The sequence below is a fragment of the Benincasa hispida genome, chromosome 3, assembly GCF_027475165.1.
Source record: "Benincasa hispida cultivar pf3 chromosome 3, pf3_genome.v1.1, whole genome shotgun sequence".
NCBI classification, from domain to species: domain Eukaryota; kingdom Viridiplantae; phylum Streptophyta; class Magnoliopsida; order Cucurbitales; family Cucurbitaceae; genus Benincasa; species Benincasa hispida.
The window spans coordinates 15,870,287-15,883,310 of record NC_143480.1 but is presented as its reverse complement, the minus strand read 5'-3'; the positions used below and the strand labels follow the sequence as shown (position 1 = coordinate 15,883,310).

The 13,024-nt window shown below is 35.2% G+C and overlaps 1 pseudogene; it reads left to right on the top strand.

Moving 5' to 3' along the window:
- Positions 1-9,670: 9,670 nt before the first annotated feature.
- LOC150037059 (uncharacterized) lies at positions 9,671-10,561 on the top strand (annotated as a pseudogene).
- The last annotated feature ends 2,463 nt before the right edge of the window (positions 10,562-13,024 follow it).

Genomic DNA, 13,024 nt, shown 5'->3' with positions numbered 1-13,024 from the left:
GAATAAGACGTAATTTTGGGGGTAAAATAGATATTTGACCCAACCATTATTACAAACAACCTATGAAGGGTCGACTTGTTAATTATGGTTAAATCATGTAGACATAATATAACTACAGTGAGGAGAGTGCAACTATGGGCTTTAGTGGAACTACCCATTAGTTAATGAATGGAGATTGATTTGGTCTAATGAGTTTAGCCAATTAATCTCGGATCGTTGGGGCCCATGATCTGTAGGTCCGCGAGGTCCCCCTACTAGCTCGTAACAGACTAGCTCTAGAATAACGTGATAAGTTAATTTGAAACGTTCAAATTAGAATTAAGGGAATTAGTAATTATGTGAGATATAATTATGTTTAATTTTAGAATTAAACGATATAGGAAAATTTATATATTTAAATATGATTTAAATATATAGAGATGGATATGTGTTAAAATTAATTTAATATTTGATATTAAATTAATTAAGTTTTATTTAATAATTAATTTTTCATTTTAAAAATCAAATAGATTTTTTAAATCAAAATTTTATTTTTAGATAAAATTGGAAAATTGGGAAAACAAAAACACAAAATGGAAAAATGGATTTTTCCATTATCCATCACCTAAGTAGCTCACACATAAAGCATTAATCTTGCCTTTGTCTTCTCCAAGCATGAGCTGCAACTCATACAACTCTTCTCTTTACATGTTGATTTACAATATAATGAAGAGATTGGAGTAAAAATCGGGCATGCAATCTATAGAGTTTTTAAGAGAAATACTGGTTTGAAGAAAGGTTCTTCAACAAGGTTGCAACAGTGAGCTTTTCTTTTTCATCCCTTATTCAAGCTTGTTTTGAATCCCACAACTCAATCTAGAGCACCAAGAAAATAGTGGGGAAGATCTTGAGGTGGTCTACAACAAGATTTGGAGAAGATTGCAGCTGATGAAGGAGCTTTGAAGAAGTTCTACAAGAGGTATATCTCGAAACTCATTTTTCCCGCAAAAGCATGCTTTATATTTTGCCAAAATTAGTGAATTTGAATGCTTAGATGATTCTTGTGCTTCCGTTGTTGTTGATACAATCCTACAATTGGTATCAGAGCATCAAATAAGCATTCAATTCAGTTTAATTTTGGTTTGGTGGGTGTTTTATATGAGAAATATGAAACTGATGCACTGATATGGTTTTCTGAGTTTTGGCTGTTTAATTCTCTTTAATTTCTCATTTAAATTTGTAATTGGCTATTGCTTGATGAGCTTTAATATGTTCCCAAGAGTCTGTAATTTATTTGGAGTCATTAGAGTTGAAATTAAGCTATAAATCAAAGAAACATACGAAGAGGCGAGTTACAGTTCCAGAAAATTAGCCTCCGTTCTTATCGTCGCTGGGGTTTCAGTTGCTAAATGATCGTCTAGCTCCAGACACTACACAATGTGAAGAAAAGCTAGACAATCATATAACAATGGGCGCTAGTCGTTGTGATATTGAACGCTAGACGATCGTGTACCTGCGGGAGCTAAACGATGCGTTAAAGTTTCTATGCGATGAAACTAAACAAATCGCTCATCTACAATGCTGAACGATGCAATGATGTTCTATACGATGGAGCTAAGCGATCGTTTAGCTACGGTGGATACTAAATAATGACATGAAGCACTAGACGATGGTGTTACGCGATCGTTTGGTTCTATACGATAGAACTAAGCGATTCAATAAAGAGCTATACGATAGCCCTGAGCGATCGCTTACTACGATCGTTTATCTTTGGTCAGGAGCTAAACGATGCGTCGAGTTGCTATGCGATAGTATTACGCGATCGTTTACTTCTATGCAGAAGCTAGACGATGCGACAAGTTGCTATATGATAGCACTACACGATCGCATACCTTTGTGCGGCAGTTGGTCGATGCATTGAAAGCTATACGATGACATTAAACGATTGTTTACCTTTTGCTCTGCTAAACAATCAAGGATTTACTAAACGATTTGGCAAAATGCTAGACGATGATCGTCATTGCTAAACGATGAGACTTAGCAAGGTATTGAACATGTGCAAGGGCTGTCGGTTCGATCAGTTCTCTTGTGGTCTAGTCTGGTTCAAACTTGGCTGGTCCGGTTCAGACGGTTCAGGTATGGTTCAAGCTACTTGAGTTCGTTTTGGAGCAGTTTGAGCGGTCCAGGAGCAGTTTGGAAATTGTTTTGTAATAATTAGGTTTTGTTTGCTTTTTTTTTTTGCCAAAACTAAAACCATATCAGTCTGTATTTAATTATTTATGCATTTGATGTATGTTATAATTAAATAAATCTTATATGTGCATACAATATGCCATTTAGATTTAAAATCCCACCATAGAAAGCATGTTACATGCATTGAAAATATGTTATAATTGTTATAATATATAGTATGCATGTTAGGGTTTCTCGCATTTAATACAAATGTTATATTAAATGTTGAATGCCTTATGTATGTTGTGGATGAATAGCATGTCTAAAGATTTATAAGTTGTTATAAAATTGGGTTAGACATTTAAAATCCATAAACAACAGATGCATGCTCACGTAGGTTGACCACCTATTTTAATTGTTAAAACTTATAAAACCTAGGTTACAAACTCAACTGGTATATAATCTTGTTTAAGGTTGGGAGTACTTAAGTTGACGGGTTACAGAATACCTCCTACCTGGAGATTATGGCCGAATAACTAAGCGTTGGTAACCAGTTTTATGAGCATACGTGAGTGATGTGAAGTAATAAAATGGTTTATCACCTAGACATCGTAGGTTAAAATCCAATTATAAGAGTTATACTTGGATAAACCATATAGACTTAGGGTTGTTTTATTAGCCAAAAAGAACCTAAGTATAAATCTACCCAAAATAGAACACTTCAGTGGTAGTTTAATAACTTCTATATGATAGAGTTATTAGAAAACTTCAGTGGGAGATTAATAACATATATGATACATTATTTTTAGTTCTCACGTCTCTAAGAGTTCACAATCCAGATTTAATCAGTACTCCGTGTCACCCTTGAAGTGACCTCCATTCAGAAAGTATTTTTTTAGCTTAAATCTAGATTTTGGTGAATAAGAGGAAGTTGTTCAAATATAAGTCTATTATACGCTATATAGATTTCAACTGTCACGTCTCCACATAGTTTACACCGTGAGATTCACATAACGCTTTGTGTCACCTTAGAAGTGGACTCCATTCGGAAAGTGTTTTGTATGAATCAATATCAAGGTAAACGGAGGAAGTAGTTCATAGTACGTGGGTGTGTCAATATATCCTACGGTCTTCTCTATTAGTCTAAACCGTGAGATTCTTATGTTGCACCTACTGATTTGCTTTAGGCGGCCCTTTATTAGTCGTTTAGCGACGACTATCCTCACGGAGGGTTGTAACATAGGATTCGGAACAACACAGGCTTCAGTAAAAAGAATAGGGTCTTATAGTTCCGTTTTGGATGTTGTCTTCTATTTCGGAGGCAAATTCAAACTGTTCTATAAGATTTGAAAATGGCGGATCACACTTACAAGAATTACTAAGTTGTTAGTAAAGATCTTGACCAAAAATGATAACTAAACGACTATAGGAATAAGATTTATTCCGGAGACAATAGGAATAAGAGTTATTCTGGAGTATCTGACTGCCCCTCGGTAGCACATATTCTGACTCACTAAAATATCGTTGCAAATAAATAATGGTTATGGGTACATTATTACTTTTGCTAAAATTTGATTTTGGATTTAGTTGCAATTTGCTAATTAGAATTTGTTTGAATTTTATCAACATGTCGAATTCTGTAATACTCGCTTCCGATGTACATAACAGAAAAATCAAATCAACAAACAAATTATTAGCGGTTGATTATACCAAAAGAGTTTTAACAAAGGATTGTCCTCTATCTCCCAACTCATCTAAAATTATGAATTATGTAGACAAGGATATTGAATTCGAACAACAAAATAAATATGATTTACTTGTTATCGAAGCATGTTTAGTGGAAAACGATAAAATCTGGATAATTGATTCAGGTGCTACTAATCATGTATATACTATCTCACAGGAATCAAGTTCCTGGAGACAGTTGGCAGAAGGTGAAAACAATCTTTAAGGTAGGGATCAAGGAGATTGTTTCAGCCAAAGTAGTAGGAGATATGAAGTTATTTATAGGAGATAAGTACATTTATTTGAAATGTATATTATATTCATTCTATGAAAAGGAATCTAATATCTGTCTCCTATTTGCTAGAACAAAATTATAAAATTTATTTCGAAAACAATGAAGTGCTCATCAATATGGGAAATAAACAGATTTTCTCTGCAAAATTAGAAAATAACTTGTACATGTTAAAACCAACTGAGGTCAAAGAAGTTTTGAACATAAAGATGTTTAAAACTATTGGGACTCATAAGAAAAGGAAGATTTCTCTAAATTCCTATCTTTGGCACTTGAGACTGGGTCACATAAATCTTATCAAGATTGAGAGATTGATTAGGAACGGTCTTTTAAACAAGTTGGAAGACAGTTCATTACCACCATGTGAGTTCTATCTTGAGGGTAAAATGAAAAAAAGATCTTTTTCTGGAAAAGGTCTTAGAGCCAAAGAACCCTTAGAGCTGATTCACTCAGCCCTTTGTGGGCCTCTAAATGTTAGAGCAAGAGGAGGGTTTGAATATTTCATTAGTTTTATAGATGATTATTCAAGGTATGAGCATGTTTATCTAATACACCAAAAGTCTAAAACTTTTGAAAAGTTCAAAGAGTATAAGGCTGAGGTTGAAAATCAATTAGGTAAAAAGATTAAAACGCTTCGATCGGATCGAGGTGGTGAGTATATGGACATAGAAGTCCATAACTATTTGATAGAACATGAAATTTAGTCTCAATTCACAGCCCCTAGCACACCTCAGCAAAACGTTGTGGCAGAGAGGAGAAATAGAACCTTGTTGGACATGGTTCGTTCCATGATGAGTTACGCTCAGTTACCAAATTCTTTTGGGGACACACAGTTGGGACTGCAGTATATATTTTGAACATGGTTCCCTCGAAAAGTGTTTCTGAAACACCTTACGAGCTCTGGAGAGGACGTAAAGGAAATTTATATCACTTCAGAATTTAGGGTTGTTCAGCACATGTGTTGTGCAAAATCCTAAAAAGCTGGAACACCGTTCAAAATTATATCTATTTATAGGCTACCCAAAAGAAACTAAATGTGGTCTCTTTTATGATCCTCAGGAAGATAAAGTATTTGTATCGACAAATGCAACCTTCCTAGAGGAAGATTATATAAAGAACCATCAACCTCGCAGTAAGCTAGTAATAGAAGAAATGTCCAGAGAAACAACAAACGTATCAACAAGAGTTGTTGATCGAGTAGGTTCTTCAACAAGAGTTTTTGATAGAGCAGGTCCGTCAATAAGAGTTGTTGATGAAACTGATACTTCACATCCTTCTCAAGAGTTGAGAATGCCTCGTCGTAGTGGGAGGGTTGTGCAACAGCCTGACCGGTACATAGGTTTAACTGAAACTCAAGTCATCATACTAAATGATGGTTTAGAGGATCCATTGTCTTTTAATCAAGCAATGAACGGTGTGGACAAAGACCAATGGATTAAAGCCATGGACTTTGAAATGAAATCTATGTATTTCAATTCTATCTGGGATCTTGTAGATCAACCGGAAGGGATAAAACCCATCGGTTGCAAGTGGATCTACAAGAGAAAACGAGACCAAGCTGGTAAGGTACAGACCTACAAAGCTAGACTTGTGACAAAAGGGTTTACCTAAAGAGAGGAGTTAGATTTTGAAGAAACCTTCTATCCAGTTGCCATGATAAAGTCTATTAAAATATTCTTGTCCATAGCCGATTTTATGATTATGAAATATGGCAAATAGATGTCAAGACAACTTTTCTAAATGGTTATCTTAAAGAGAGTATCTATATGTCTCAACCATAAGGGTTTATACAACAGGGTCAAGAGCAAAAAGTTTGCAAGCTTAATTGATCCATTTATGGATTAAGACAAGCTTCTAGATCTTGGAATATGAGATTTGACGCTGTAATCAAATCTTATGGCTTTGAACAAAATATTGAATAACCCTGTGTCAACAAGAAAATCGTCAACAAAACTGTCACTTTTCTGGTGTTGTATGTTGATGATATTCATCTAATTGGGAATGAGGTAGAATATCTAGCTGACTTATGAGATGGTTGGCTTCACAAATCCAAATGAAAGATTTAGGAGAAGCACAATATGTTCTTGGAATCTAAATAGTTCGAAATCGCAAGAACAGAACATTGGCATTATCTCAAGCATCTTATATAGACAAGATGTTGTCTCTGTATAAAATGCACCAAGAAAGGATCTTTACCTTTCAGGGATGGAATTCACTTGTCCATGAAGCAGAGTCATAAGACACCTCAAGAGGTTTAAGAGATGAATCGAATTCCATATGCATCTACAGTTGAGAGTTTGATGTATGCAATGTTGTGTACTCGTCCCGACATATACTATGCCGTAAGAATTGTCAGCAGATTTTAGTCCAATCCTGGTCATGACCATTGGACCGCTGTTAAAAACATTCTCAAGTATCTTCGGAGAATGAGAGATTATATGCTCGTGTATGATCCTAAGGATCCAATCCTTACTGGATACATTGATTCCGACTTTCAGATCGATATTGATTCGAGAAAATCAATTTCGGGGTCAGTACTCACTCTGAAAGGCGGAGCAGTTGTGTGGAGGAGCATCAAGCAGAGTTGTATTGCAGACTCCACAATGGAAGCCAAGTATGTAGCTGCAAGCGAAACAACAAAAGAAGCAGTATGGCTCAGAAAGTTCCTGACAGATCTGGAAGTAGTTCCTAATATACAATTGCCTGTCACTCTCTATTGTGACAACAGTGGAGTAGTTGCAAATTCAAAGGAACCACAAAGCCATAAAAGAGGAAAGCATATCGAACGGAAGTACTATCTCATCAGGGAGATTGTACACAGAGGAGACGTTGTTGTCACTCAGATTGCTACCCAAGACAACTTGGTTGATCCATTTACGATGCCCTCTCGGCTAAAGTGTTCGAGGGTCACCTAGTAGGACTAGGTCTACAAGTTTTGTATCAATAAGGCAAGTGGGAGAATTTATGGGTATTGTCATACCCTAGTTTATTCTATTTGTACATTTTATTCTCTCCATGTAAACTCAACATTGTATATATTTGTATATATTGATCCACTGAAGTTTTAGTCCAAGTGGGAGTATTGTTGGGTTTTATGTCCTAAAAACTTGTAGTTTGTAAAATGATAAACATTTTCTATTATCAATATAATTGTTATTGATCTCATAAATTGTATGAAAGTCTAAATCCAATAAACTAAGACCTATGACTATTATATGAGTACTTGAACTTTATGTGGAGACATAAGAGTGGATCGGGTTTGAGTAAATAGTCAAAATGATCTATGGTACATGAATGAGGTTGAGTACCTTATTCTGGTAACACCATTGGATGCGGCCTACTCTGTAGTTATTACAAAGAGTTGTAAAGTGCTACATACGATGTGATCCTAATTCGTACATGTTATGATATGAGGAGTAGGGGGTGTCCTATGTAATGAGTTTGCATAAGATCAGGACTAAGACATAAGTCACTCTTACTTTATAACCCTGTTTACTATTTAAGATTGACTATTTCACCTAGATGACCTAGGTAACTCGATTTTAATCCTGAGCTAACTATGAACTCCTGTTTATTCAGAATTACCCTTAGATTTGCATAGTTGAGGGTTGGCTCAATAGCACCGGCTCAATAAGACTCCCATTTCAGGGGTAAAACCAGATAGATAGTTGGGGACATAGGGTGAAAGAAGGAGTTCACACCTACCCGATTTAGGGATAGGAGAAAGGTTGTTCTCTCAAGTATTGAATCCGGGTCTTGAACAAGGGGCCCCACCTTTTCACTAGGCTGAGAGAGTTTAGTTTGGTGATTGGATCACAAACTAGTTGTTCATTAGAGAAACAGTAGAGACTTGAGGAATAAGACATAATCTTGGGGGTGAAACAAATATTTGACCCAACCGTTATTATGAACAACTGTGAAGGGTCGACTTGCTGATTATGGTCAGATCATGTGGACATAATATATCTACAGTGAGAAGAGTGCAACTATGGGCTTTAGTGGAATTATCCATTAGTTAACGAATGGAGATTAATTTGGCCTAATGAGTTTAGCCAATTAATCTCGGATCGTTGAAGCCCATGATCTGTAGGTCCGTGAGGTCCCTCTACTAGCTCGTAACGAATTAACTCTAGAATAACGTGATAAGTTAATTTGAAACGTTCAAATTAGAATTAAGGAAATTAGTAATTATGTGAGATATAATTATGTTTAATTTTAGAATTAAACGATATAGGAAAATTTATATATTTAAATATGATTTAAATATATAAAGATGAATATGTGTTAAAATTAATTTAATATTTGATATTAAGTTAATTAAGTTTTATTTAATAATTAATTTTTCATTTTTAAAATCAAATAGATTTTTTAAATCAAAATTTTGTTTTTAGATAAAATTGGAAAATTGGGAAAACAAAAACACAAAATGGAAAAATGGATTTTTCCATTATTCATCACCTAAGTAGCTCACACATGAAGCATTAATCTTGCCTTTGTATTCTCCAAGCATGAGCTGCAACTCATGAAACTCTTATTTTTACATGTTGATTTGCAATATAATGAAGAGATTGGAGTGAAAATCGGGCATGCAATCTATAGAGTTCTTAATAGAAATACTGGTTTGAAGAAAGGTTCTTCAACAAGGTTACAGCAGTAAGCTTTTCTCCTTCATCCCTTTATTCAAGCTTGTTTTGAATCCCACAACTCAATCTAGAGCACCAAGAGAATAGTGGGGAAGATCTTGAGGTGGTCTACAACAAGATTTAGAGAAGATTGCAGTTGATGAAGGAGCTTTGAAGAAGTTCTTCAAGAGGTATGTCTTGAAACTCATTTTTCCTGCAAAAGCATGCTTTATATTTTGCCAAAATTAGTGAATTTGAATGTTTAGATGATTCTTGTACTTCTACTGTTGTTGATACAATCCTACAGTCTATCACAGTCTATCTTAGATAAATAGCTATAGATATTTATCACCATCTCTTTATACAATTTTGTTACTATTTACGCTGATAGAAATGTTTTTATGTGTTTTTACAGGTACCTACACAAATTTAAAAATGGATGATAGTTGTCATTTTAATTTTTGCTTCATGGCTTTTGAAGCATCAATCGAGGGGTGGAAGTAGTGTAGACCTATCGTATCTGTTGATGACGCATTTTTGAAGTATAAGTTTGGTGGCATGCTATTAAAAGCTTCATCAATAGATGGTAACAATCAAATATTTCCCATTGCATTTACTATCGTAGATTATGAAAATGACACATCATGGACATGGTTTTTTGAAAACTTACGAAGTAGTTTTGGGGAACGAGAGAATTTAGTCATTATTTCTGATAGGCATCTTAGCATTCTTAAAGGAGTTTTAAGAGTGGTTTCTAATATTGAGTTCAACATCTCTTAAGAAACTTGAAACTTAATTTTAAGGATCCATTTCTTGATAATTATTTCTTTAGTTGTGCTAATACGTACACTATTATTGGCTTTGAGTACCACATGAATCCATGGAATCAATTTGTCTAAATATTAAGAGTTATCTTAGTAACGTTGGGTTTGAAAAGTGGTCTCGGGCATATTCACGAAGAAGAAGGTATGGAGTGATGACATCGAATGTTGTAGAAAGTATAAACTCAGTTTTTAAGGATGCTAGAGAATTACCTGTGGCTTGCATGCTTAGTTCAATTACAGATATGCTGCAAAAGTGGTTTTATGATTGAAGTAAAGCTGGCTTTGCAATGAAAACTCTTTTGACTTCTTGGGCTGAGAACATATTATGACGAAAACACGAAAAGTCAATAATTTTTTTTTTTGTTGGTAAGAATTCTGTCTTTTTCTTATTGTCTATCTATCGCTATTTATCTCATATAGACATTGATAGTGCTCTATGTCTATTTCAGATAGACAATGATAGTATTCTATTTGTTGATACTGATTACTTTCTCGTACTTATCTATTAGGTCGATTCTATTAGCAACATTAAATACAAGATAATGGATGGACATAAACAGTTCATTGTGAAGCTAGACTTGGGATCTTGCAATTGTCGAGTATGGGATTTTGAGGAAATTTTATATGCACATGCACATGCACTTTCCATTCTCCAAATTCTTAATTTAGATACCTATTTTTATGTAGCTAACTTTTATTATAGAAGAACATTATCAGCAACAAACAGTGGTTGTATTCGACCTGTTGGAGTTCATTTGGATTGGAGAGCTGAAGATGATGTCATGAAAATATTACCTCCTATTATTAAACATTAAGCTGAAACACCTAAAAAACAAAGAATTCCATCTTTAGGTGAATTTAAAAGTTCATTAAAATGTACTCATTATAATCGTAAAGGCCACGACAGTAGGACTTGCAAACTTCAACCAACTAATCAAATGATTTAATTATTATTTTTTCATTGTAATACATGTATATGTTGGTTGATGCCCTAAATCTCGTAGGGTTCTATAGTTTGTAAACCTTGTACGAACAAACTTGTATGTGATTAATAATATTTGATATTTTTATTCACCTTGTTTATGAAATATGTGATATTTTAGTTGCATTAACCACAAACCAATAAACTAACATCCAGTTATCATTGTAACTTAAACATATATGTAGAGACATACAGATGGATCATGTTTAAGTGATAACCTAAATGGCTTGTAGTATATGGATAAGGCTGGGTATCTTATCTGTTGGGGTTGATGCCCTAAAGTCTCGTGTCTTGTAGTTTGTAAACAGTTTATACGAACGCTTGTGATGTATAATATATGATATTTTACTTCACTTCTTGATTTTGCTCAGTTGTTTATTTTATTTGCTTTACCATAAACCAATAAACCTAAAATCCCGGGTTATATGTATGTAACTTAAGCATGTGGTGACATACAAATGGATCATGTCTTAAGTGATACCCAAAATGGCTTGTAGTATATAGACGTAAGAGGAAAACCTTATCCTGGTAATGCTACGGATGCGACCCATTTTGTGGAATGGTCACAAGTGTTGTGACTCGTCACAGATGGTCTGATCTTGATCATTCATGTAGGGGACATTTGAGCGAGGGCGTCCTATACAAAGATTTTGTATAAGACCCGACCACAAAGTGTTAACATCTCGTTATATAACACTGTTCATGTTAGAGACTTCACTTCACTAGGATGACCATAGGTAACATGACCTCAATCCTGAGTGAGTTGGGAACTCCTGCCATTGAGGGCGATCTTTTGATTTGCATGGGTGCGAATGGCCAGATCGCCGACTCAAACCTACCATTTTGGGGATTCGTCTGATTTAGAAGTTGGGAACTCAGCTACACAAGATGGAATTCACTCCTTCCCCAAAGCAGGAGCAAGTAAATAGATAGCTCCCTTAAGGGATGATTCCAAGGCTTGAACGATGTGGCGCCATACACCTTTTCTTGGCTTGAGAGGTGTTCACACATAGTTGGACTATGTTGTATTGTTCGTTAGAGGAATCAGTGGTACTTAAAGAGTGACATGTAACTACAGGGGCAAAACGATAAATTGGCCCAGTTGTACTTAAGAACGTCTGTGAATGGTCATCATACTCATGATTGGTTATATTCAATGGACACAGAAATATATTTGTGGTAAGAAGAGTTCAGCTGTTGGTCTTTATATTGGGGTTTGTGCCCTAAAGTTTTGTGTCCTGTAGTTTGTAAACAACTTTGTAATAATACTTGTGATGTATAATATATATGATATTTACCTCACGTCTTGACTTTTCACATTTGGATGTTTTTTATTTTACTAAAAACCAATAAACTTAATATCCCTGGTTGTCTTTATGTAACTTAAGCATGTATGTAGTGACATACAAGTGGATCATGTATTAAGTGACAATTAAAATAGTTTGTAGTATATGGATATAGGAGGGAAACCTTATCCTGATAACACTACGAACGCGGCCCGCTTTGTGAAATTGTTACAAGTGTTGTGACTTGTCACAGATGGTATGTTCCTGATCATTCGTGTAGTAGACATGCGAGCGGGGGCATCCTATACAAAGAGTTTGTATGAGACTTGACCTCGAAGTGTTAATGTCTCGTCATATAACTCTATTCATGACTGAAACTTTACTTCCTAGGATGGCCATAGGTAACATGACCTCAATCCTGAGTGAGTTGGGAACTCCTGCCATTAAGAGCGGTCCTTTGATTTGCATGGGTGTGAGTGGCCAGAGCGCCGACTCAAACCTACCACTTTGGGGATTCGTCTGATTTGGAGTTGGAAACTCAGCTTCACAAGATGGAATTCACTTCTTCCCTAAAGTAGTGGTAAGTAGATAAATTGCTCTCTTAAGGGCTGATCCCGGGACTTGAACGAGTGGTGCCACTCATCTTCTCATGGCCCGAGAGGTGTTCACACATAGTAAAACTATGTTGTATTGTTCATGAGAGGGATCAGTGGTACTTAAAGAGGAAGATGTAATTACAAGGAGCAAAACGGTTAATTGGCCTGCTGTAATTACAAGCATCTGTAAAGGGTCATCGTACTGATGATTGGTTATATCCAATGGACATAGAAATTATCTATGGCAAGAAGAATTTAACTGTCGATCTTTAGTGGAATGCCTAACAGTAAACAAATGGTGGATATCGTGACCAAAGAGTTTAGTTAGCTATTCAAGTACCGTTGGAGCTTCGAGCCTTAGGTCCATAAGGTCTCTTTGGTAGCTTGGATACAAGTTGAGAGTCAGTTTTTGGGTCAGTTTGTAATGTTCAAATTTATAAAAGGGAGTTCGATTATATATGATATAATTGAACTAGTTAATTATATATAATATAATTAACATTATGTATGAGATACATTAATTTGGAGGAAATTGGATATAAATAT